The sequence below is a fragment of the Microcaecilia unicolor genome, chromosome 5 (assembly GCF_901765095.1).
Source record: "Microcaecilia unicolor chromosome 5, aMicUni1.1, whole genome shotgun sequence".
Taxonomy (NCBI): domain Eukaryota; kingdom Metazoa; phylum Chordata; class Amphibia; order Gymnophiona; family Siphonopidae; genus Microcaecilia; species Microcaecilia unicolor.
Window position 1 is genome coordinate 189,419,905 of NC_044035.1, and position 24,213 is coordinate 189,444,117.

Below are 24,213 nucleotides of genomic sequence, written 5' to 3' on the forward strand. Positions count from 1 at the left end.
CCATTTATTTTTAGGACCAAGCCTCAAAAAAGTGCCCCAACTGAGCAGATGACCACCGGAGGGAATCAGGGATCAACTCCCCCAGTGGTCACCAACCTCCTCCCACTCAAAAAAAAATCATTTTTTTGCCAGCCTCTATGCCAGTGTGAAATATCATACCCAGCTCCATGACAGCAGTATGCAGATCCCTGGAGATGGCCGGCATCGGTTTCCATTATCAGCGAAAACCGATGCTGGCCATCTCAAACCCGGCTATCTCTGACATTTGGCCGGCCCCAACCGTATTATTGGAACGAAAGATGGCCAGCCATCTTTATCAATAATACGGTTCGGGACTGCTCTTTGCAGCGCCGGCCATATGGCCGGCGCAGTTCGATTATGCCCCTCCAACTCATTACATCTTCTCCCTGTTCTACAGGCACCAGCCATCAGAACTAATGAAGCCATTTGCAAGTGTTTCCAGTTAAGGTCAGACCTCAGACCCCAGACCCCCACCCTTCCACTCAGATATGAAGCTGACCTGAGACATCGGTTGCCTTTCCGCAGGATCTCGCTTTTGGGCAAGATGGAACCCAGCCACTATTCAGGATGGAGCCAAGGCGAATCAGTGAGGTCCAAAGTTTTTATCTCTTTAGCTAATTCTATATGTATTCCTATATGTATGTACATAGATTGAGGAAGCAGCTGCTTGCACTACAAAGCCCTCATGCTATGAGTGCAGTGGGGGGATCCAGGGTGGAGCTCAGGGCAGTAATGTCCCTCCATTGCCCCACCAAATCCTTCTACATGTTCTGTAGGCCCTGGTGCCTGAGCTGCAGCTTTTCCTGCTGTAAGTTTGGCATATTGTTGATCTGGTGCCAAATCATGAGCACCTCCTTGCATCTATGGGTTCCAGCTCCTCTGTGGGCCACCTCTCATATACTATTCCCTCTGGCTCTTGGTCTGAAGAACAGAGAGCAAACTATAGTCCAGGACGGTTCATACCTGATTTGTGGCCAGTATTGGACATGTAATTGTGTTTAAATTAAACGATTTATCTTTTTTAATTATAAAGCTATCTTTTTATCTATGCATCTTTATAAGTGCTGTATATACGTAAATATATCAGGAACCATCTGTTTGCGCCTGTAACAAAGCCCTCAGCCATGATTGCAGTGGGGGATGCAGGCTGCAGAACTGACAGCAAACTATAGTCTGAATACTGACAATAGACACTTGCTGGTTGATATCTGACTTGTGGTCAGTACTGGACAACAGACCTTTAAGTAATTTTGCTATTGTGATGTATGCAAAATGTGTGGGGGACAGCAGGGGGCATGGGGTATATTGCATTTGCCTGTTGCTGCATGCATGCTGTTGGCCTCGGAGAGAAACATGCTTAGAGGTTGCAATATCAGGTCTGTATCATGAGTTGGTGATCCCCTACTGAGGGCACCATTCCAATGCTGTCAACTTATCATATTTCCCAGGGGACACCTATGATGGGAACCTGCATGCAGGGATAATATTGGGCCAGCAGGATGAAAGTGTTCACAGGGTTATGTGTCAAAACTTTCAGCCCCATTAATACTATTTGTGGTACAGACTGGATATCTTTAAGCAGCACAGACCTAGCATATGCACAGACTGTGAGCCATATGGCTACAGAGATAACACCTAACATAAGTGCACACAAAAGATCTATCGCTGCTATAATAAATCAAAACAATTTTCATACAAGAAGGTATCTTCGGACCATCAGAGGTGGTACTCCGCTGTTAAGTATTGGTGCAGCAGCAATTTTCACCTTTTTTGTCATCAGTCCATGATTTTATATATTTAGAAAAAGTGTTAAGTTTTCTTTATAGCTTTTAAACAACACTCCATTAATGCTTAAAATTAAAGTAAGTTTGTACTTATCTTTAGACAAAGGTTTCAGGGGACTTTATCATTCAACGGTTTTTATTGATGACTGAACAAAGCAACGAAAGTACACAATTTTCCAACAATGTTCCAACTTTAACATAGTGATCATTCCCATGTAGTGCACAAATGTCATCAGGTTTTAACTACTAAAACTCTACCCATACCCCCCCCCCCCCCAATTCTCTGTAATTTCGACATCAATTTTATGAAGAATCCAGCATTAGGTAAGAAACATAGAATCGGATTCAAATGCTTGTTATCCCAGTACCATAGTTCTCACACCCCTCCCCCCCTTTACCCCCTCTCCCTCCCCTCCCCCACCATAAGGATCATACCCTATTAATAAAGGGGTCGAATATCACCATCTATTGTTATATATCTCTCTCATATATGAGTGATGGGTTCTCCTAGCTGATTGACAATAGAAGTACGAGCACGAGGTGCAAGGGCTTGAATGTAGCATTTACAAATTAAATAAAACTCTCTTTGTTTTTTAAATTTCAGGTGTACATCTTGTAATTCCATTAACAGTAAAGCATGTAGTCTGTTACGCCACTGCCAATATGAGGGAGCTTGTTGTTTAACCCAGTTGACTAATATACATTTTTTACCAATTAAAAATGCCTTCTTATATAGTAATAGATTATGATGGACAACACCAGCCCCCGACAGAACATCCACCCCCAACAGAGCATTCTCTGGCAGTATCGAAACGTCTTGTTCAATATTTGTCCCAAAAAATGAAATAACTTCGCCCAAAAGTTCTTTATCTTTGGGCAATCCCACAGAGCATGATAAAAAGTACATTGGATAATACATTTACCACATTGAGGCGATTACACACCTCCCATTTCATGCAATCCCAACTTAGATGTATACGCTCTATAGATCACTCTCCCTTGACATTCCCTAAGCTCAGCACTGTATATTCTTTGTGGAATTTGCCGCATGCTTCTCATCAACATTTGTGTCGTGACCTCTTTCTGTAAGTCTTTCGACCATTTCACCGTAAGGCGATTCAGTTCTCTATGCATACTACTCTGCATAAGCCTTTTATGCAGTATTGATATAGAGGTGGCCTCGTCAGTGGGCATTTTATATAGCTTTTCTATCATGCTGGGCACATCAACAGCAAGAGACGGTTTAGGAATAGTTGCAATATAATGAGAAACCTGCTGATATGCAAATTTGTCCACCCATACTAATTCTCCAAACCCCAGGGATTTCAACCTCTTGACATTACCAGCGGAATCCACTATGTCTTGTATAATGTTAATCCCTCTATTCCGCCAAATCCTGAATCTTGGGTTATCCATACCCGGAAGAAATTCTCCATTCCCTGTTATGCGTCAATCCTCCAAGTGTGGCCTAATTCTCTCCATACCGCTCTAAGGGGTCGAATCAGTGTGCTCCCCCTTAATTGCACTGGCAAAGTAGATTGTTTTGCCTGCAGCACATACTGTAATCGTAATGGGCAAACTCACTCCTCCTCCACCTCTCGCGGAGTATAATGTGATGTTCCCATCAGCCAATCCCCTAAATGTCTCAGCAAACATGCCTGATTATAGCGTTGTAGATCCAGAACTCCAAAACCTCCCCTACCCCAAGTATCCATCATGTTTTGCCAATGTATCTGTGTATCTCTTATTCCAAAACATTTTTGAGAGCATTCCCATCAACCTCCTCCAATCTCTTTTTTTTTTTGTTCCAATATTTTTATTGTGTTTTGTAGTCAATAACAAATGGCTAAAATAAAAGTAAATAACCAGTATAACAGATTAACAATAACAAAGCATCAGCATACATGTTCAGACTAAGATTATACAAGAATTATTGCTATAACAAGTCATGATCATACATAAATTCAACTCTAAGAGAGGTTATTATGTAGTTGATCTAGTAAAGAAGTCCATATTTTATTGTATTTAACAAGTGAGTTATGTTTTTCAGCCGCAGCATATTCATATTTAGCTAATATACACACAGAATTCCACCAAGTTAAATACGTTACTTTGGTAAGGTCTTTCCAACAAAAGAAAAGGGTTCTTAAGGCTTGATGTAACATTATGTCTAATAATTGTGCTTGATATTTGTCTAGTGGTGATTGTATCATTAGGGATCCAAATATGACTATGTTATATGTTAAAACATCTTGAATATTCAAGGTAGATGATATTGTGTTCCATACAGAGTTCCAATAATCTTGAACAAATGAACAAGAATAAATAATATGTTTGAGATTTCCAACATCCTTTTCACATGTCCAACATTTATTCATATTATTTTTGTTTTTTGTCGTATTCATTTTGGCGAGTTTAGCTGGAGTCCATAGGGCCCTGTGTGCTAGGTAGAACATGGATTGTGAAATGGACGCTGATTTGGTGGTATGAGTACTTTTGAACCAGAATTTTTCCCATTCTTTTTCATTTAGTTGGGTGTTTAGATCATGTTCCCATGATTGCATGGTACTAGTTGGTGAGCTGAATTTAGCTAATTGAAGTATTTTGTACCATGTAGATGCAACTTTTTTGGAACACATTAATGATTTGCAGAGTTTCCAGCAAGTGGGGAACTCAGTAGTTAATATATCTAATGTATTAGTTACACAATGTTTGAGTTGGATCCATTTATAGTGTTGAGAATTTGTGAGGCCAAATTTTATACATAATTGGGAAAAGGGAAGCCAAGAGTGATCTTTTATGACATCATTAAGGGACCAAATGCCAGCTCTTTTCGAAGCAGTCCAATTAATACAAGAGTTGTTAATTTTGAACTTTGGATTATTCCAAATTGGGATGTATATGGTATGTGTTAAGGGGTGTGTAAGAACTGAATCAAGTTCTTTGAAAACTGTTTTAAGAGTTTTAAACAAAACATTGGAAGAGATTTTAGTCTGTTGAGACCAAGGAAAGAAATGTGTTGGTGTATCTGGTTGCTTTAGTAGTTCAAGATGGAACCATGGTGAAGTGATGTGTTGTTCCTTATCATACATATAAGCTGAGTTTTGTTTTAAAAGAAAGGATATGTGGTATTCATAGAAACTAGGGAAATTGACACCACCTTTTAGTGAGCAAGCTTTCAATTTTTTAACAGAAATTCTAGGTGTTTTATTACTCCATAAAAATTGTATTCGTTTAGCTTCAATTTTCTTATATGTTGAAGGATTCAGTAATACAGGGAGCATACTAAGAATGTAATTAATTTTTGGCACTATCATCATCTTTATAGTTTCTAGTCTACCCCACCAGTTGAGCCTTAAAGGGGACCACTTTTGAGTTAATGTTTCAGTGATTTTAATTATATTATCAGAATTATATTTAATAGTATCTTCAATAGTGGGGCCGAAAAGAACTTCCAGGTACTTAATTTGATTTTCATTCCATTGAAAATTATATTGTTTAATAACATGTTTCAAATGTACACAGTTTATAGGCAGAAGTTCAGTTTTTGTGGTATTTAATTTATAACCAGATATTTCAGCAAATTTAAAGATTAAACACAGGATGGTGAGGTATTGAGGAAGGAGAAGTGAATAATAGAACATCGTCCGCGTATGCTGCTAATTTAATATTTTGTTGACCAATTTTAGCACCGTGTATAAGGGGATGTTGACGAATAGCTGTTAGTAATGGTTCTAGAGCTAAATTAAATAATAATGGTGACAATGGGCAACCCTGTCTAGTGCCTCTTGTTGGAGTGAAAGGTTTAGAGATTACATCATTTATTTGAATATATGTAGTTGGGGAAGTATACAAGACCTTTATTATATTAATTGATTCATCAGATAAACCATACCATTTCAGTACTTTGAACAGATATGGCCATTCTACACGATCAAAAGCTTTTTCAGCATCAAGTCCTATTGCAACCAAAGGATCTGAGGTTTCTTGACCATGTATTAATATATTAGAGAAAATTCTTGTGTTATCTGAAGAGGATCTCCTATTCATAAAACCAGTTTGATCTGGGTGAATGAGTTTGGGTAAAAAATGTTGTATTCTCTCTGCAAGAATTTTGGCAAATATTTTGGCATCTAAGTTTATTAAAGATAATGGCCTATAATTTTGCACTAAACTGGGATCCTTATTAGGTTTCAGTAATACTATAATATTGGCTTCAGTGAAAGAGCCCTTGATGTTACCAGTTTCTATCATGTAGTTGAAATAATCACATAAAATTGGGGATAATATGGATTTGAACGCTGCATAAAATTCAATCGGTATTCCTTCTGGTCCAGGTGCCTTTTTTATCGCCATGCTTTGAATAGCAAGATTAATCTCATTAACTGTGATCTTTTTTGAGAACATCTCATTATCTTCTTCTGAAACAGTGGGATGATCTAATTTTTCTAAGAAATCGTAATTTAATGACTCAATATCAATGTCTGAGGTATATAAATCTTTGTAGAAAGATTGGAATCTATTTGCTATGTTTATATTATTTGTTAAGGGGACATTGTTCTCATCTTTGATTAAAGAGATGGTGTTTTTCTCTTTACGGACTTTCAAATAATTGGCTAGAAGATGTCCAGCTTTATTGCCTTCATAGTAATATAATGCATTGTTTTTGAAAATATCCTTGCTAGCTCTAGTTCCTAGTAGAGTATTATATTTGAGTTTGGATGCTTTAAGTTTTTCTAGTGTAAATAAATTGCTAGTATCACTTATATGTGCTAGTTCTAAAGATTTTATTGTATTTTCTAATTCCAATATTTCTTTGTTTAATTCTTTATTTTTAGAGGCTGTAAATGTTATTATTTTCTCTCTGATAAACGCCTTAAAAGCATCCCAAAAATTATACCAAGAGGTATGACTTGGCAAGTAAAAGCTAAGATATTCACGCATCGCATTAGATATATTTTCTATAAAACTAGGATTAGTTAACAGTGTGGAATTAAATCTCCATCGAGGATTATATATTGATGTTTGGGTTATGTTGAGCTGTAGTGCAATATGTGCGTGATCAGATAATAAAATATTACCAATATCAGTTTTAAGGACGTCAGGAATCAAAGATGTCAATATTAAAAAGTAATCTATCCTGGAGTATGAATTATGGGGATTTCAATAAAAGGTATAATCCTGTTCTGTCATGTGTGTTGCTCTCCATATATCACAAAGTTTAAATTGTGTTATTAAATCAAGAAGATTTTGTGTTGCTTTGGGTGTTTTATAATTATAATTAGATTTTCTATCAATAGAGGAATTTAATATGAGATTAAAGTCACCCCCTATAATATAAGGTGTGTCACCTACAGCTGCTAACATATCTGCTAGTGACAGAAAAAATTCAGGTGAATCTAAAGTTGGTGCGTAAATATTAACTAACGATATTATTTTGTTGCATATTTTTATATTAATGTTAGTCCATCTGCCCATGTTATCATTTTTATGGGAGAGTATCACTAAATCCTTATGTTTTTTTATTAAAGTCATGACACCATTTTTGTTCCCAATTGCTGATGAAAAGATAGGAGGAAGGAAATTTTTTATGGAAATCTTATTAGCTTCAGTATCTGATAGGTGGGTTTCTTGCAGCATAATTATATCAGGGTTTAATTTGGTGATATAGTTCAGGATTTTTTTTTCTTAATAGGATTTTTTAGACCCTTTACATTAAAAGAGATTATTTTAATTACCATAGAAATTATTTATGTAATATTCTCGACGACTTAGTCTGATGTAAACTCCTTGAGTTGTAAAGAAAGAGCGAGCAATATTTGATAATTGTGAGATAAAATAGTCTGAACATGTAATGATGCTAATCTTGTGCAAAAATAACAAGAATATAAGCACAAGTGTAATGAAAAAGGATGATAAGCACATATTAAGGTGAGAGAAAGAATGTTACACCTATGAGACTCCCACCATTTAAAAAAGAGCATATTAATATGTAAAATAGTAATATTGGCGGTAAATATGTCTTTTAATCATATCTGATATCAGAGATTGTAGATAGGTCTACAATCTAGCCTGCCCCAATTTGACTGCCCTACTCTGCTGCTAAGGATGAATTAGGCAGTAAAATACCATTTAGCTGATCAGTACTGTATTTGTGTCTTATTGATAAAGTGTCATTAGCTCTGTATGTGATCTTAACAGCAAGCGTCATGTTAAACAAGAAAGCAAGTTGGTAAGAGATAACATCTAGCTCAGATGATTAGCAAACAATTCTAGTTCCATTCATATGGAGACAGAGCAGAAAAAGGATAGTTAAATAATAGTTTTGTACTTGCTGTTGCGTTGTAAATCATCTGAGTTAATCTCATTAAAGTTCTTTCTCTGAGGCTTAATAGCAATGTAGAGAGTGCAATAGAAAGTTAAACCACGTCTTTGAAGTTGTAATTGTTTTTGACTCAATTAGCAAAATCTTATATTTTAACAATTCACAGATAAGTTTGCACGCTATGTCATTTACTCAGCACAGAGAAAGGGAAAACTCCATTATCCATGCTGTTAAATTTGGTGAGATCTGTGATTATAATAGCAATAGTGTGATTTTTAGATCTAACATGGCAGCGCGGGAAAAAAAAAAGAAGCCGCCTAATGGCTGACTGTATAACACCACAAGCACTGTCCTCAAAGTGTAATTAAACCGCAAAAATAACATTCTAATATAACATTACCTAGATCACATCTGATCTTAGACGAGTCCTAGGTTTGTTTTGTATTGTAAACATCTTAATAATACACAGTGTAGTCCCAGTTTTCCATATAACACATTGTTGAATTTGATAGGCGCTGCAGTGCTAGAAAACAGCTCGTTAGAAAAGATTTATAATATTATAAGCATTGCTATCAGAGGAAAGTGATTTTGATATCATAACACATGTTCCTAATAACATGTAATATTCTCTGGCATGAGCACAAGCGCATGTTATTCAGGTTTAATGAGCACTGTATCTGTGTTAATATTAATATGAGTATGCTACCCTAAGCAATAGCGTGGGAAGAAATACAAAAAAAAAATTATGATCTAAATAACACCATAAACTCTGTTAACAGGGTTTAAGTGAAACATTAAAGATAGCATATTAATACAGCATTACCTTATTCTCATCTAATTAGAAACATAGCATGTGCTTGTTTAGTATTGTGATCATTTAAATAAAGCCTAGTACAGTCTCAGTTCTTCAGATATCATGGCGATAGGTTTAACAATCGCTGCTGTGCTAGAGAGCAGCGTGGTAACAAAATGTTATACTATTATGTACACAGCAACCAGAAAATATGATTTTGGCAGCATAGAAAACTGTCCCTAATAGCATGTATTCTTCACTGGCAAGGACATAAACACTAGACTATTCGGTTTTGGTGAGCGCTTTAGATGTGTTAATATTTGTATGAATTCATGCTTCTTCAAAGAATAGCGCGGGAAAAGAGAGAAGAAGAGTGCCGCCATGTTGTGGACTGCATAGTCCTGCTTGCACTGCCATCTTAGATCGTTAAGTTAAAATAAACAATAAACCTGACATTACAACTTTTAAGCTTATGATAAATACATTTGACTTACAAATATATCGTCACTGAGTTGTGATTATATGTAAATTTGTTTCCAAGAACCATGTAAGCAACCTCAAAGAAAATTTAAACAGCAATGCTGTTCTATTAAGTATAGTAGTAGACAATTCTAACTACAAATAAATGAAGGCAGAGCGGAGATAGAGTTGTTAGATAACAACTTGTCAGGATACTCATCCAGGTAATTAGCCAGGTCTTCAGCTTCTTTGTGTTACTCTCAAAGTGAAAGATTTAGTTTGAAACCTGACTCCAAGAAAAAGTAAATCTTGTAAACATCGTTAACAGGAGCTCTATTCATTTAAACTGATCTGAAGTGTGAGAAAAACAACTGGCCGAGGGCTCAGACTCTGTTCACATGTAAGCAGGGGAGAAGGATTGAAACTTGATTAACAACTTATCAAGATGCATCAATCTTGCTTGGGGATATTTCATCCAGGAAATTGGCCAGATCTTCAGCTTCTGTGAAATCCTTGGTTTTGTTATTGCTCGTGACTCTCATACAGTGCAGGATAAAAAATGCCAAATCTAGCATTTAACTCTTTCAGCTTGGGACGAAAGGCCAAGAGGGATTTTCTTTGCTTGATGGTGTTCTTGCTGAGGTCTGGAAGGAAATGCAAGGTCGATCCTTCATATTTTATAGGAGCTTTGATTTTTGCTTGTTGCATTATCTCAGATACTTGATTATATCTGAGAACTTTGAGCACTACTTGCCTCGGGTATCTGTCATGAGGGCTCCGGTAAGTCGGCACTCTATGTGCTCTTTCAATTTCAAAGTCTTTATTGAATTTTATATTTAGTATTTCAGGTATGAATTTTTCCAGGAATGAAGACATATTAGAACCTTCAATTGTTTCAGGTAAACCAAGTATACGAATATTATTTCGTCTTGCTCTGTTATTACCATCTTCCAGTTCACGTTCTAATACAGTGATTCTCTTGTATTGACGCTGAAGTGTTTTGATGTTCTCTTCAGCTGCTTTAGCTTTGTTTTCAAGGATTTCGACTCTATTATTGAATCTCAATAATTCCAATTTAAGGGTGGAAACATCCTCTTTAATTTCTGTGACATCACCTTTGGTTTCACACATGAGTTCTTTTAAGCAGCGTATTTCTTCCAGTATAGCTGCTGCATTTTCATCAGAATCAATGGCGGTATTCTTTTGTGGAGATGCAGGCTCTGTTGTGTTCCTTTTACCTGCTTTATTTGAAGTCATCTTTTATAATCACACTATCAGTGTTGATTATTGTACAGTATTGTACAGAATAAGAAAGAAAAAATAGAGTTCCTTTTTCTTTTTCTTTTTCTTGTTTTATTTTCTTGAGTTATATTGACTTAGGTGGGAGCTCGGTTAACACACGTCCTTCTCACATGGTGCTCAGCAGCACCCCCCCCCCCCCTCCAATCTCTTTTAGTAAAATATAACGACAAAATCTGAAAGCAATATAACCACTTTGGAAATAGTATCATATTAAATAAGGAGATCCTACCTAACAAAGATACCGGGAAAGTGGACCACCTCTCCAAGAGCTGCTTTGTAAAATCAAACAACCTAGCCACATTCATCTGATACAATTGTTCTGGGTCCCCCGGTAGTTGTATACCTAAATACAGAAATGAGTTATCAGTTCTCTTAAGTGGGCAGTTCAGCTGAGCCCACTCTTTCTCTGTCATATATAATGGTTGAATCTCAGATTTATCTAAATTGAGGCAGAATCCCAAAAAGTCTCCAAATTCTTTAAAAATGTCCAATATAGCTGATAGAGATGTCTTCGGTTCCTTTAGAATAACCAATAAGTCATCTGCGAAAGCAGGTATCTTAAAATGTTCGGAGCCTATGAGAACTCCCTGTACATCTGCCGTACCCATGATATCACGAATTAGAGGGTCCAAAGCCAGCACAAATAAGAGAGGCAACAGTGGGCATCGCTGCCTGGTACCTCTTGCTGTTGCAAACGTTTGGGAGATCACCCCATTCACCAACACCTCAGCCACAGGTCTCTGATAAATTGCTTTAATTGCCTTCTTAAAAAACCCATTCACTCCATATGCATCCAATGCCGCAAACATGAAATCCCACTTAACTCTATCAAATGCTTTGTGAGCATCAAAGCTGACTAATACTGAGGGTGTGTGTGCATACTTTAGATGTTCCAATGACAGCAGTATCTTTCTCAAATTCTTTGCCACCGATCGTTCTCGAACAAACCCCACCTGAGGGTCCAGAACCAAATGGGGCAGAAATTTAGCCAATCTATTTGCCAAGATCTTTGCAAACAATTTAGCTTCAAAAGATAATAAGGATATTGGTCGATACGAGTCTGCCCAATTCGGGTCTTTTCCCGGTTTTAATAATACAATTATCTGCGCTGTTCTCAGCGAGCTTGGAAGTTCTCCTCTTGTAACATATAAATTAAATACCGTTGTCACACAAGCCACAATTTCTTCAACCAAGATTTTAGACAGTTCTGAAGAAAATCCATCCACCCCTGGAGATTTATATAATGGGCTATCCCTTATACACCAACTAACCTCATCTTCAGTAATAGCCCATTAAGTACGTCTTGTTGGCTTCTCGTAAGCTGAGGGATTTCTTGCCCCTCTAGGTATGATGCCGCCTCTAGTCCTTCTTCTTCCGGTGAAGAATACAAATGGGTATAATAGGTTTCAAACACCTTATTAATGTCTTCGTTTGTGTGATGATATACTCCATAATTATCTTCAATCTGAGAAACCCATCTTCTTCCCCCCTACTTGGTTAACTAGCCTCGCTAAGAGCTTCCCCTGTTTATTAGCATGCTTGTACATCTGATATCTATAATACACCAAAGATTTTTGCGTTTGAGATTGAATCAGTTGATTCAATTCTACTTGAGAAGTCATTAATAATTTATTATATGTGATGGATTGTGTCCGGCCATAAATCTGTCTAAATATCCGTACTCTCGCTTCCAATCGCAACATCTCAGCCTCCTTGACTTTCTTTTTATGCGCTGAGTATGATATAATGTGACCCCTCAACACAGCTTTGGCTACCTCCCAAAAGAGTATTGGATCTGACTTAAAGCTTTCTTTGTTAAACTCTGCATATTCTCTCCACTTGGCTTGCATGAATGAGTGAAACTGTAGATCATAATATAAAGCTCTCGGGAACCTCCAACAAAAAGGCTGCTGTGGTTCCTTACACCAGTCTAGTGTGATCCACATCATAGCATGATCTGACACTTGTGTGGGACCAATCTCCGCCTGTATCAGTAGTGTCACAGTACTCTGAGAAATTAGTAAATAATCTATACGCAACTGTGTACCATGCGCCCTAGATAAATGGGCGTAATCCCGCTCTCCAGGATGCAACAATCGCCAAGAATCCAACAGCTCCAATGCCGAGCATACCCATGGCACTCCTCTAGAGTAATTCACTGGTCTGACCCGTGAGGGGCCAGTGCTGTCCACCAGTGGATCAAAAACCATATTAAAATCCCCTCCCATTATTACTGGCATTTGTTCAAAGCTTTGTACTTGCTTGATAATATTCTGCAAGAACTTTTTGTCATATTGATTGGGCGTGTAGACATTAACCAACAGCATCGGTTTGCTATTTAATGTAATTTGTTGAATTATATATCGGCCTTGTGAATCAATAATCCTCCGATTCATCACGCACTGCAACCCTTTACGAAACAATATAACTACCCCTGCACATATAGGCACAAATGCTCGTCTCGCCGTCGCTACCTCCTGGAAGGTGCTTTGCACCCCATCGCGGTAATCACAGATCACAAGAATCTCCTATACCTTCAGGAAGCCAAAAGATTGAACCCAAGGCAGGCACGCTGGTCATTATTCTTTGCCCATTTTAACTTCCGCCTGGTGTTCCGACTGGCCAGAAAAATATGCAAGCTGATGCCCTATCCAGGGCCTTCAACCCTTCTGAAGAACCTGAAGAGTGTCACCCTATGCTCAATCCTGCCTGCATTACCTCCATAACCTTGGTCTTGCCCAAATCTATGAGAACTTTCGTGCCACCTCAATCCTGAAAGAAAGTCCTCAAATGGGGACACTCCTCCACTTTTGCTGGTCACCCTGGTTACCGTAAGACTTTTCATTTAATATCTCAGAATTATTGGTGGCCTCGCATGGCTCAAGATATCTTACATTTTGTTTCTACTTGTCCCACTTGCGCCCGGAACAAGTTCCCTCCTGGCAAGCCATGGGGACTCCTGCAGCCTTTACCAGTTCCGCAACTCCCATGGCAGGAAATATCAATGGATTTTGTTACTGAACTCCCTGAATCCCAAGGGCACATTTTCCCGGATGGCCCATTTTATCCCCATGAAGACCCTTCCTTCTGCTGCCACCCTTGCCACGGCCTTTATCCAACACATTTTCTGCTTACATGGTCTCCCTCTGCGAATCATTAGTGATCGGGGCTCTCAATTCACTTCAAGGTTCTGGAGAGCCCTGTGCTCTACCTTCAAGATTACCACTCACTTTTCGTCTACCCACCCACAGATCAATGGCCTCGTGTAATGGGTCAATCAAACTCTCAAGGCCTTCCTACGGATGTACACTAACAGTCGACAGGATGACTGGTCCGCATTGCTCCCCTGGGCAGAATTCGCCTATCACAACAGGTTTCATACTGCCTCTCATACCTCACCATGTGTATGGATGCCATCCTCAACTGCCGCTTCCAATCCCTCAGACACAAGCCTCGCCTCTGCTCCACCGGACTCTCACTGATATTCAGGATATCTGGGCCAAGGTCCAGCAACATCTTCAGCGAGCCTCGGCTAAGTACAAGCTCTTCGCGTACTGAAAAAGACGAACTGCGCCAGTTTTTTAACCTGGACAGAAGGTCTGGCTCAGCACCAAATACTTGAGGCTTCACCTACCCTTCTTCAAGTTTGCTCCCCGATTCATAGGGCCATTTCAAGTACAATCTCGGGTGGTGGCGGTCACTTACCGTCTCCAGTTACCAGCTAACCTCAAGGTTCACAATGCCTTCCATGTAGCCCTGATTAAACCATTTTTAACTTCCAGATGGCATCCGGAACCCAAGAAGATCATCGTTCCTGATTCCGAGCCTGACCCTGAATTTGAGGTAGAGGGGATTCTAGACTCCAAGCGTCAGAGAGGGCGACTATTTTATCTGCTATCCTGGAAACATTTTGGCCCGGACAATTCCTGGGAGCCCGCTGCTAACGCCCACGATACTGACCTGATTTGCGTTTTCCATGACCACTACCCACTGAAACCCGGACCTAGGCAGAGGGGGGTCCTTAAGGAGGGGGTACTGTCATGTCCCCTACCTCAATGCAAGCTGCGTCCTTGGGTTGCGTGGGGTCCCGTTGACACGCACACTTGACTGGCACTGCCTGAGCCGTGTGTGTGTAGTCCTCTCTGGGTTTGTTCAGAGAGCAGTGGTTGCAGGCTCCTTAATTGCTTTGCTTCCATGCACCTGTTTCTGCTCTCTCTCTCTGCCTGGCTTCCAGGCTCCTTGATTGCTTTGCTTCCACCCACCTGGGTCTGCTCTTCCTCTGCCTGGCTTCCCTTGCTTCTCTCCTATTGGTCTTCCGGTTCCTCCTTCGCCTGCTCTTGTCCTATGGCTGTGCCCCTTCTCCCTGCTGATGTCAGACACCCACACTTTAACAGCTGAGCTCTCCCTGGGCTCCGTGCTTCAGCTTCTACTTTGGTAGATGTTTCTAACTCTGTAGTCTGCTTCTTATCTACTGGTCCCTCGTTGCTGACTTTGCCTGTACCTGTATTACCCTTTGTCATGTCCCCTACCTCAACGCAAGCGGTGTCCTCGGGCTGTGCAGGGTCCCATCGACACGCACACTTGACTGGCACAGCCCTGAGCCATGTGTGTAGTTCTTCTCTGGCTGCAGGCTCCTTGATTGCTTTTCTTCCATGCACCTGGCTCTGCTCTCTCTCTTTGCCTGGATTCCAGGCTCCTTGATTACTTTGCTTCCACCCACCTGGGTCTGCTCTTCCTCTGCCTGGCTTCCCTTGCTTCTCTCCTATCGGTCTTCTGGTTCCTCCTTCCCTGCTCTTGTCCTATGGCTGTGCCCCTTCTCCCTGCTGATGTCAGATGCCAGCACTTTATCAGCTGAGCTCTCCCTAGACTCTTTGCTTTGGCTTCTACTTTGGTAGGTGTTACTTGCTCAGTAGTGTGCTTCTCCTCTACTTTGTTCTTCATTGCTGACTCTGCCTGTACCTGGATTACTCTTGTGTCTGCTGCCTGCCTACTGACTCTGCCTGTACCTGGATTACTCTTGTGTCTGCTGCCTGCCTACTGACCTTGCCTGTACCTGGATTACTCTCGTGTCTGCTGCCTGCCTACTGACTCTGCCTGTACCTGAATTACTCTTGTGTCTGCTGCCTGCCTACTGACCTTGCCTGTACCTGGATTACTCTCGTGTCTGCTGCCTGCCTACTGACCTTAACTGTACCTGGATCACTCTCTTGCCTGCTGCCTATCTGGTTGTCACGTTCCTCACCCCGCTTCCTGCTCCATCTCGTAAGCCCTGAAGGCCGCCCGCACCTAGGGGCTCTCTGGGGAACGGCAGTCAGTGCAGGTGAAACCCGGGGTTGTCCGGCCGCCAAGCAGAACCTGGTCCGAGTACCGGGCTCAACAGCGCTCTACTTGGTACAAGAACTCACAGGTCTGACACCTTTCTGCCTGCCTATTGACTTTCGCCTGTACCTGGATTACTCTATTACCTGCCGCCTGCCTACTGACTCTGCCTGTACCTGGATCACTCTCTCGCCTGCTGCCTGTCTGGCCATCACGTTCATCCCCCCCTTTTCTGCTCCATCTCGTAAGCCCTGCAGGCCGCCCGCACCTAGGGGCTCAACCTCTGGGGAATGGCGGTCAGTGCAGGTGAAACCTGGGGTTGTCCAGCCGCCAAGCAGAACCTGGTCCGAGTACCAGGCTCAGCAGTGCTCTACTTGGTACAAAAACTCACAAGTCTGACATCAAGGTTGCCACCCTCCCACCCACTAACCACTGAATCAATAATTCTCCAGCACAAATCTGTGGATACTGGAAATTCTTCATTAGTTCTTTTCTTTACAGGGATTTACCTTGAAAAAGCTGAAGCAAAACACTTGTTAGTATAGAGCCCCATATGAACCGAGTTCGAATTTAAAGTTCCCTGAAACCTTTGTCTAAAGATAAGTACAGACTTACTTTAATTTTAAGCATTAATGGAGTGCTATTTAAAGGTATAAAAAAAACTTTAAACTTTTTCTAAATATATAAAAGCATGGACAGATGACGAAAAAGGTTGAAATTGCTACTGCACCAATACTTAATAGTGGAGTACCGCCTCTGATGGTCTGAAGATACCTTCTTGTATGAAAGTTGTTTTAAGATAACAGCGATAGATCTTTTGTGTAAGCTTACATAGTATTCTTGCTGTTGAAAGATATATATTACATTGTGAGTATTTTTGGTTACTTATACCTGACATAGGTGACCATTCACTCCTTTTCTATGACCCACAATGCTGTGTATCTCAACTGATGTATCTGATCATGTCTAGGTATGTGGACCAACATTATGGGGTAGCAGCATTGCTCATGGTACCTGGACACCTTCTCCCACCCACCAGAGGAACTATGGCTGTTGGTGAGCTATGAATGGGGCCATACACCAGGCTACAGTTTAGGCCAGTGATTCCCAAACCTGGTCCTGGGGGCACCCCAGCCAGTCAGGTTTACAGAAAACCACAATAAATATTGCTGAGTGAAATGTGCACGCACTGCCTCCAGTTCATGCACATAGTTCTCATGAATGTTCATTGTGGATATCCTGAACACCTGACTGGCAGGGGTACCCCCAGGACCAGATTTGGGAATCACAGGTTTGCCATTATCTTGTTGTTTTAAGGATGTATGAACCCTGGAATACACCTGGGAGAGGGGACTGGAAAGGGAGACTACAGTGAAGCAAAGATACTTACCTGTAGCTGGTGTTCTCCAAGGACAGCAGGCTGCTTATTCACACATGTGAGTGATATCATCCAACGGAGTCCTGGTGCAGACGCTGATTTGCAAGCACTAGAGAAAGTTCTAGCAGAGTCCCACTGCGCATGCCTTCTCATCCAACGGTCAAGCGCAGGTCCCTCAGTCAGGTGATAAGCATAAAAAGTACAACCACAAACAACTCCTAGAGGAGGTGGGAGGGTATGTGTGAATAAGCGGTCTGCTGTCCACGGAGAACACCAACTATGGGTAAGTATCTTTGAATTCTCCAAGGACAAGCAGGTTAACCAGCTTATAATCGAAAGTGATCGCCGGCCATCTTCCGACACAAATCGGGAGATGGCCGGCGATTTCTTAAAAGCGGCAAAATTGGTATAATCGAAAGCGGCATTTTTGACAGCATCGCTGCTTTCCCGTCACTTCGCCAGCAAAAGTTCAAGGGGGCGTGTCGGTAGATTAGCGAAGGCAGGACATGGGCGGACATGGGCGTGGCTACCAGATGGCCGGCTTTCGCCGATCATGGTAAAAAAAGCGGCATTAAGCAGTATTTCTCTGGGTTTACTTGGTCCTTTTATTTTCACAACCAAGCCTCAAAAAGGTGCCCCAACTGACCAGATGACCACTGGAGGGAATGGGAGATGACCTCCCCCATACTCCCCCAGTGGTCACCAACCTCCTTCCATACTAAAAAAATAAAACTAAAAACCTTTTTGCCAGCCTGTATACCAGCCTCAAATGCCGTACCCACCTCCATGACAGCAGAATGTGTTGTATCCTCCAACAGCCTTTCCCTGGTTGCGATGTGACTCTCGGGTGAGTGTGACACCTTTTCTGTTAGGTGCCCTGCAGAGCCACATTAGCAATGCATTGTGGTGGGTGTAGGGTACTGGGCTCTACTCCCATGGTGCTTTTCCCCCCTGCTAACTGGATCAGAGTGTGCCCTGTTTTGTTTCCTGTTGTAGTCCATGTGGTAGTAGCCATTTTTGTAAGCCAGTTTTAGTTCCCTTTCCTGTGTTACCCACGTTAGAGAACGTAGTTCTTACCTTGAATGGTGCTGAAAGAGGGCATTGTACACCATTGTGCCAGCTCTGACCTACTGCTAATCTTAGTACCAGGGGACTCTTTGAAAGTGGGGCACCACCTCTGATCTGCAGTTAACTGTGAGTAAACATGCTTATTTCAAGAAAGGACTTTTTCAGAGAGATTAGTCTTCAGGTGTGAACTGGTGTGCCAAAGTTATACAGCAGCAATAAGTCCTAGAGGCTGTATGCAAGTCCCTGGAGCAATTTTAGTGGGTGCAGTACATTTGTTGGTAGTGGGTTTGGGGTTGGGGGGGGGGGGTTGGGGGGCTCAGCTCCCAAAGTAAGGGAGCTATGCACGTGGGAGTTTTTCTGAAGTCCACCGCAGTGACCCCTAGGGTGGCTGGTTGGTGTCCTGGCATGTCAGGGGGGCCAGTGCACTAAAAATGCTGGCTCCTCCCACAGCCAAATGCCTTGAATTTGGCTGGGGTTTGAGATGGCCGACATAACTTTCCATTATCGCTGAAAAACAAACCTGGCTATCTCAAACCCGGCGAACTCCATGGCATTTGGCCGGGCTACACCATATTATCGACAAAAAAGATGGCCGGCCATCTTTTTCGATAATACGGTTCCGGCCACCTGTAGCGCCGCCGCCAACATAGGTCACCTGCGATCTATTTGGCTGGCGATGTTCGATTATGCCCCTCCACGTTATTCCTACATAAGGGAATCCCCAGCTACCAAGCAGGGCCGCCTAGAGGGGGGGGGGGGGGGCAGGGGGGACAAAATTTCCCGGGCCCGGGCCTCCAAGGGGGGCCTGGCGCTGCAGTCCCACCCGCCCTCTGTCGTCGACCGTCTGCCACCGGGCCGGGCCCCCTGCATTGAAATGACAGCGCCTCTCGCCTCCGTATGAAAGCGCTGCAGGCAGCAGCAGATCACCTCCCTTCAGGTCTCCTTCCCTCCCTGTGTCCTGCCATCTGACGTAACTTCCGCAAGGGCAGGACACGAGGAAGGAAGGAGGCCCGAAGGGAGGCGATCTGCTGCTGCCTGCAGTGCTTTCATACGAAGGTGAGAGGAGCTGTGATTTCAATGCAGGGGGCCCGGCCCAGTGGCAGACAGAGGGGGGGAGCAGCGGCGGCAACCTGGGGGGGTGGAGGGGGAGCGGTGGTGGCGGTGACCTTGGGGGGGGGGGGGAAGCGGCGGGGGCGGGGCGGCAGTGGGGCAGCGGGGGCGGCCTTGCCCTTGGCCCAGTCTCTCAGCAGCCCTGCTACCAAGCTCATTGGAAACAAGAAAGCTAGGATAATGACGTCTCAAAACGTTGAGACTGGAATGTCAATCAACCTGAAACTATATACATACTAGCTGTAGGTACAGCGTGGAACAGAACAAAACAGGGCCTAGGAGGGTGGAGTTGGGTTCTAGACACCGAACAAATTCTGCAGAACTGCCTGTCCAAACTGATTGTCATGTCAGGTGTCCTGTTCCAAACAGTAGTGGGATGTGAATGAGTGGACTGAAGATCGCGTTGCAGCCTTGCAAATCTCTTCTATGGAGGCTGATCTCAAGTGGGTAACTGCCGCAGTCATGGCTCTGACATTGTGAGCTGTGACATGACCCTCAAGAGTCAGCCCAGCCTGGGCATAAGCAAAGGAGATGCAGTCTGCTATCCAATTTGAAAGTGTGCAACCTGTTGGTGTCAAAAAAATGAAAAGCTGGGTGGACTGGCTGTAGTCCACTCCAGATAAATGGATAAGGTTGCTTGCAGTCTAAAGTATGTAGTACACTTTCAGCAGGATGAGCATGAGGTCTGAGGAAAAATGTTGCAAGAACAATTGACTGGTTAAGTTGGAACTCCGACACAACTTTAGGAAAGAACTTGGGGTGCGTGCGGAGGACTACTCTGTTGTGATGGAGCTTTAATGTATTGTGGGTAAGCTACTAGGGCTTGGAGCTCACTGACTCTGTGAGCTGAAGTGACTGCCGCCAGAAACACAATTTTCCAGGTCAAAAACTTCAGATGGCAGGTATCCAGAGGCTCAAAAGGAGCTTTCATCAGTTGAGTGAGGACTATGTTGAGATCCCATGACACAACCAGAGGTTTGGTAGGGGGCTTTGTCAACAATAAACCTCTCATGAAGCGAAAAACTAAGGGCTGAACAGAGATGGACTCACCCCCTATACGGTGATGATAAATGCCAATTGCACTAAGATGAACCCTTACAGAGTTGGTTTTCAAGCCAGACTCAGAGAGGTTCTGGAGGTATTCAAGTAGTTTTTGTGTAGAGCAAGAGAAGGGATCTAAGGGTTTGCCCTCACACCAGATGGCAGACCTTCTCTATTTAAAAGAATAACACCTCTTAGTAGTGGAACCCTTTCTGGAAGCCAGTAAGATACAGGAGACACCCTCAGGCAATCCAAGGGACTTGAGTTCTACATTCTCAACATCCAAGCCGTGAGGGCCAGAGATTGGAGGCTGGGATGCAGACGGGATCCCTTTTTCTGTTTTGACATTGAATATCGGAGGTTTTTTGAGCAATAGGGTTTTTCTCCTACATTTTTATAGTTTAGGAGTTTTTCTCCCTTGCTCTTTTTTCTCTATATTGGTTGAACTTGAAACTGATGACAATATAATGGGACTCCAATAGGGATTAATATTATAGATGATACCCTTGTGAAATCCTGGAGCTTTGAGGTTTCATTTTGATAAGTTAGTTTATTTATGGTGCTGGAAGCTATAACATTGAAGAATTTGCAAACTAATTTTGATTGAAATTTTTACAATGGCGCATCTCTGTTCAGCCCTTAGTTTGTCGCTTCATGAGAGGTTTGTTGTTGACAAAGCTCCCTATCAACCTCCGGTTGTGTCATGTGATCTCAACATAGTCCTCACCCAACTGATGAAAGCTCCTTTTGAGCCTCTGGATACCTGCCATCTGAAGATTTTAACCTGGAAAGTTGTGTTTATCGTGGCAGTCACTTCAGCTCACAGAGTCAGTGAGCTCCAAGCCCTAGTAGCTCACCCACAATACATTAAGCTCCATCACAACAGAGTAGTCCTCCACACGTACCCCAAGTTCTATCCTAAAGTTGTATCGGAGTTCCAACTTAACCAGTCAATTGTTCTTCCAACATTTTTCCCCAGACCTCATGCTCATCCTGGGGAACGCAACCTTAAGCCTTCTATCTGGAGTGGACTACAGCCAGTGCACCCAGCTTTTCGTTTGTTTTGACCCCAACAGGTTGCACACTTTCAAATTGGATAGCAGACTGCATCTCCTTTGCTTTATGCCCAGGCTTGAAACTGATGAAAATATAATGGGACTCCAATAGAGATTAATATTATAGATGATACCCTTGTGAAATCATGGAGCTTTGAGGTTTCATTTTGATAAGTTATTTTTATTTATGGTGCTGGAAGCTATAACATTGAAGAATTTGCAAACTAATTTTGATTGAAATTTTTACAATGGCGCATCACAGGTGATTGTTCATTGCCAAATTTTACATGTGATCAAATGGACTTTAAACATTAGTTTGGTACATCTCATGTATACCAGGTTACAAGGGTGAACTAAAATTTTTATTGTCAACCACTTAAACACGTTTCTTGTAATTAATGGTTATATATCAAGTAAATAAATCACATCAAATCAACATAATACCCAATCTATATGACATGATGTATTACATTTGGAACTCGTGAGTTTCTTGCAAGCATGTAATACCCACTGCATGGCGTTTCAACACAGTAAGAATTTTGTTTTGCTTAACTGAAGACATAATGCCACCTACATTCCAGGATATTATACAATTACAGGGAGCATTCATGTACTATGGTATTATTTAGAATGCATACACAAGTGAAAACTGTGTCAAGCCAGAGTGCCCAATCTTCGCTCCATCCCGATACCATCTAAATCCCATAGGACCACTAATGCAGTGGAGCAACAGAAAATATAACCCCCAAGAAACAGAAAAAGAATACATGCACAATGAAGCACTGTTGCCTACTATTCAAAGAATAAATAATGCAAAATAATGTGCAGCTTATCCTAATCCCTAAACTCCCCCTCTCATCCCTCCTCCAGCCCTCTCCACCCCTTCCAACACACCAAATACAATCCCCCCATGTACCAACTATAACCTACAGTCTCCTATCGCAGGACACGAGGAGAAAATGAGATCACAATGAGTGCATAGGGCCCCCACCCTCCACCAGCCCAACTCCAAGCCATCTTATTGACAAGCCAAACCACAATTGTCTGAAAAATCAAATTCTATCGATTAGACAGACAGGAAATCTAGCCACTAAACCTAAGACATAGATTTAAAACTAATATATCTGAGGCATTGTCAGTGATGTAGTGCATAAAATAACATTGAATTCAGGGCACTACCACTCCCCCACAGCAGTAGATATTTTGTTCACATGCCTGAGCCTCTGCAGCTGAATTGAAGATTCTCCACTGGCCTTCTATAAATACTTTCAGCACTGCCGGATACAAGAGCATAAATGTAATTTTGAATTTAAACAAGGTTGCACAGATTGCTGTAAAGCATTTATAGTGAGCTTGTACAGTCACAAAGTAATCCTGAAGACTTTTTACAGGCTGTCCTTCATATTGCAGGGAATATTTCTTCTGCTTGTTCAGATTTGCGTTTATAATTATGGACTTTCGCTACCATCATGTATGGGCGTTGCTGACCATCTTCCTTATAGCCCACACAGTGAGCTCTTTCCAGGCAAAGCAGCCCAGTTCAGCTGGCAGTGGAAACACAGTCACAAGCCATTGCTCTAGTATAGCAGGACACCTTTGCAAATTTCCTTGTCATAATCTGTGCCTCCAGGATGTCCAGCAGCGCATTGTGGGAGTGAAAATCCTCCTCCACTGGAGACACACTGTTCCAACTCAGTGCACCGAGTAAGTTTTGCCAATAGCGATTCTAAGGACTAGATTTTTATAAATGATGCCAAAAAATTGGGACTGAAACATTTAAGCACTGACCACTATTCTTTAGAATAGCAGCTAAGCGCATTAATGATGACTAACAAGGTGCCAGCAACTATGCCTGCTGAAAGTAGGTGTAAATGCCGGCGCCTAAGTTAGGTGCCAATTGGGCTATTCTGTAATAATGAGGGTAAATTGTGGGAACATCCCCCGGAATGCCCCAGAACGCCCCCGGCCATGTCCCCTTGAGTTTACACACTATAGGATTTTGGCGAGCATTATTATAAAATACAATGTGCGTGTAAATCCCAATTAAGGCCAATTAACCCCAATAATTGGTTGTTAGCAGCCAATTATTGGCACTGATTGGCTCATTAATCAATTAATTTATGTACGCAAATTGTCAATATGTGCTGATTTGTGTGCGCAAATTTAGTCACTATATATGGAATCCAGGTATATGGATAATCTATCCCAACAGTTTCTCTAAGTGAGGTTTGAGGGCTTGCTCCACTGCCACAGTGAGCTGTTCCAGCTGCCTATCTGTGAAGGTTGGTGCTGCACCAGTTGATAGCTCTGCCATCTTGTCCTCATTGCTGTGTGGTTTTTCTTTATCTTTTTTCGCCCCTGTAGTGGACATGGCTTCAGCAGGCTTTGATATAAATTTGTGCATAAAGATTTCAGCATATAATTGAAGTGGATTATAACAAAAAATTTAGTGCTATACTGCCAATGCTGGCTAATGAAGTGGGGGAGGGTCCCCCAGAGCAGAATGTGAACATTGCTGATTCACTCACTGTATCACGTGATCTGCTCTATATTGCATT

The 24,213-nt window shown here is 42.0% G+C and overlaps 1 protein-coding gene and 1 long non-coding RNA gene across 2 annotated transcripts in view; one reads left to right on the top strand and one right to left on the bottom strand.

Moving 5' to 3' along the window:
• Positions 1-24,213, bottom strand: part of TSNAXIP1 (translin associated factor X interacting protein 1) — a 1,164,230-nt gene that overhangs the window by 263,977 nt on the left and 876,040 nt on the right. The gene's annotated exons all lie outside the window — the stretch shown is intronic.
• LOC115470469 lies at positions 5,698-22,905 on the top strand. The gene is made up of 3 exons (XR_003942201.1): positions 5,698-5,828; positions 7,744-7,750; positions 22,896-22,905. It is a non-coding gene; the product is annotated as an uncharacterized LOC115470469 (long non-coding RNA).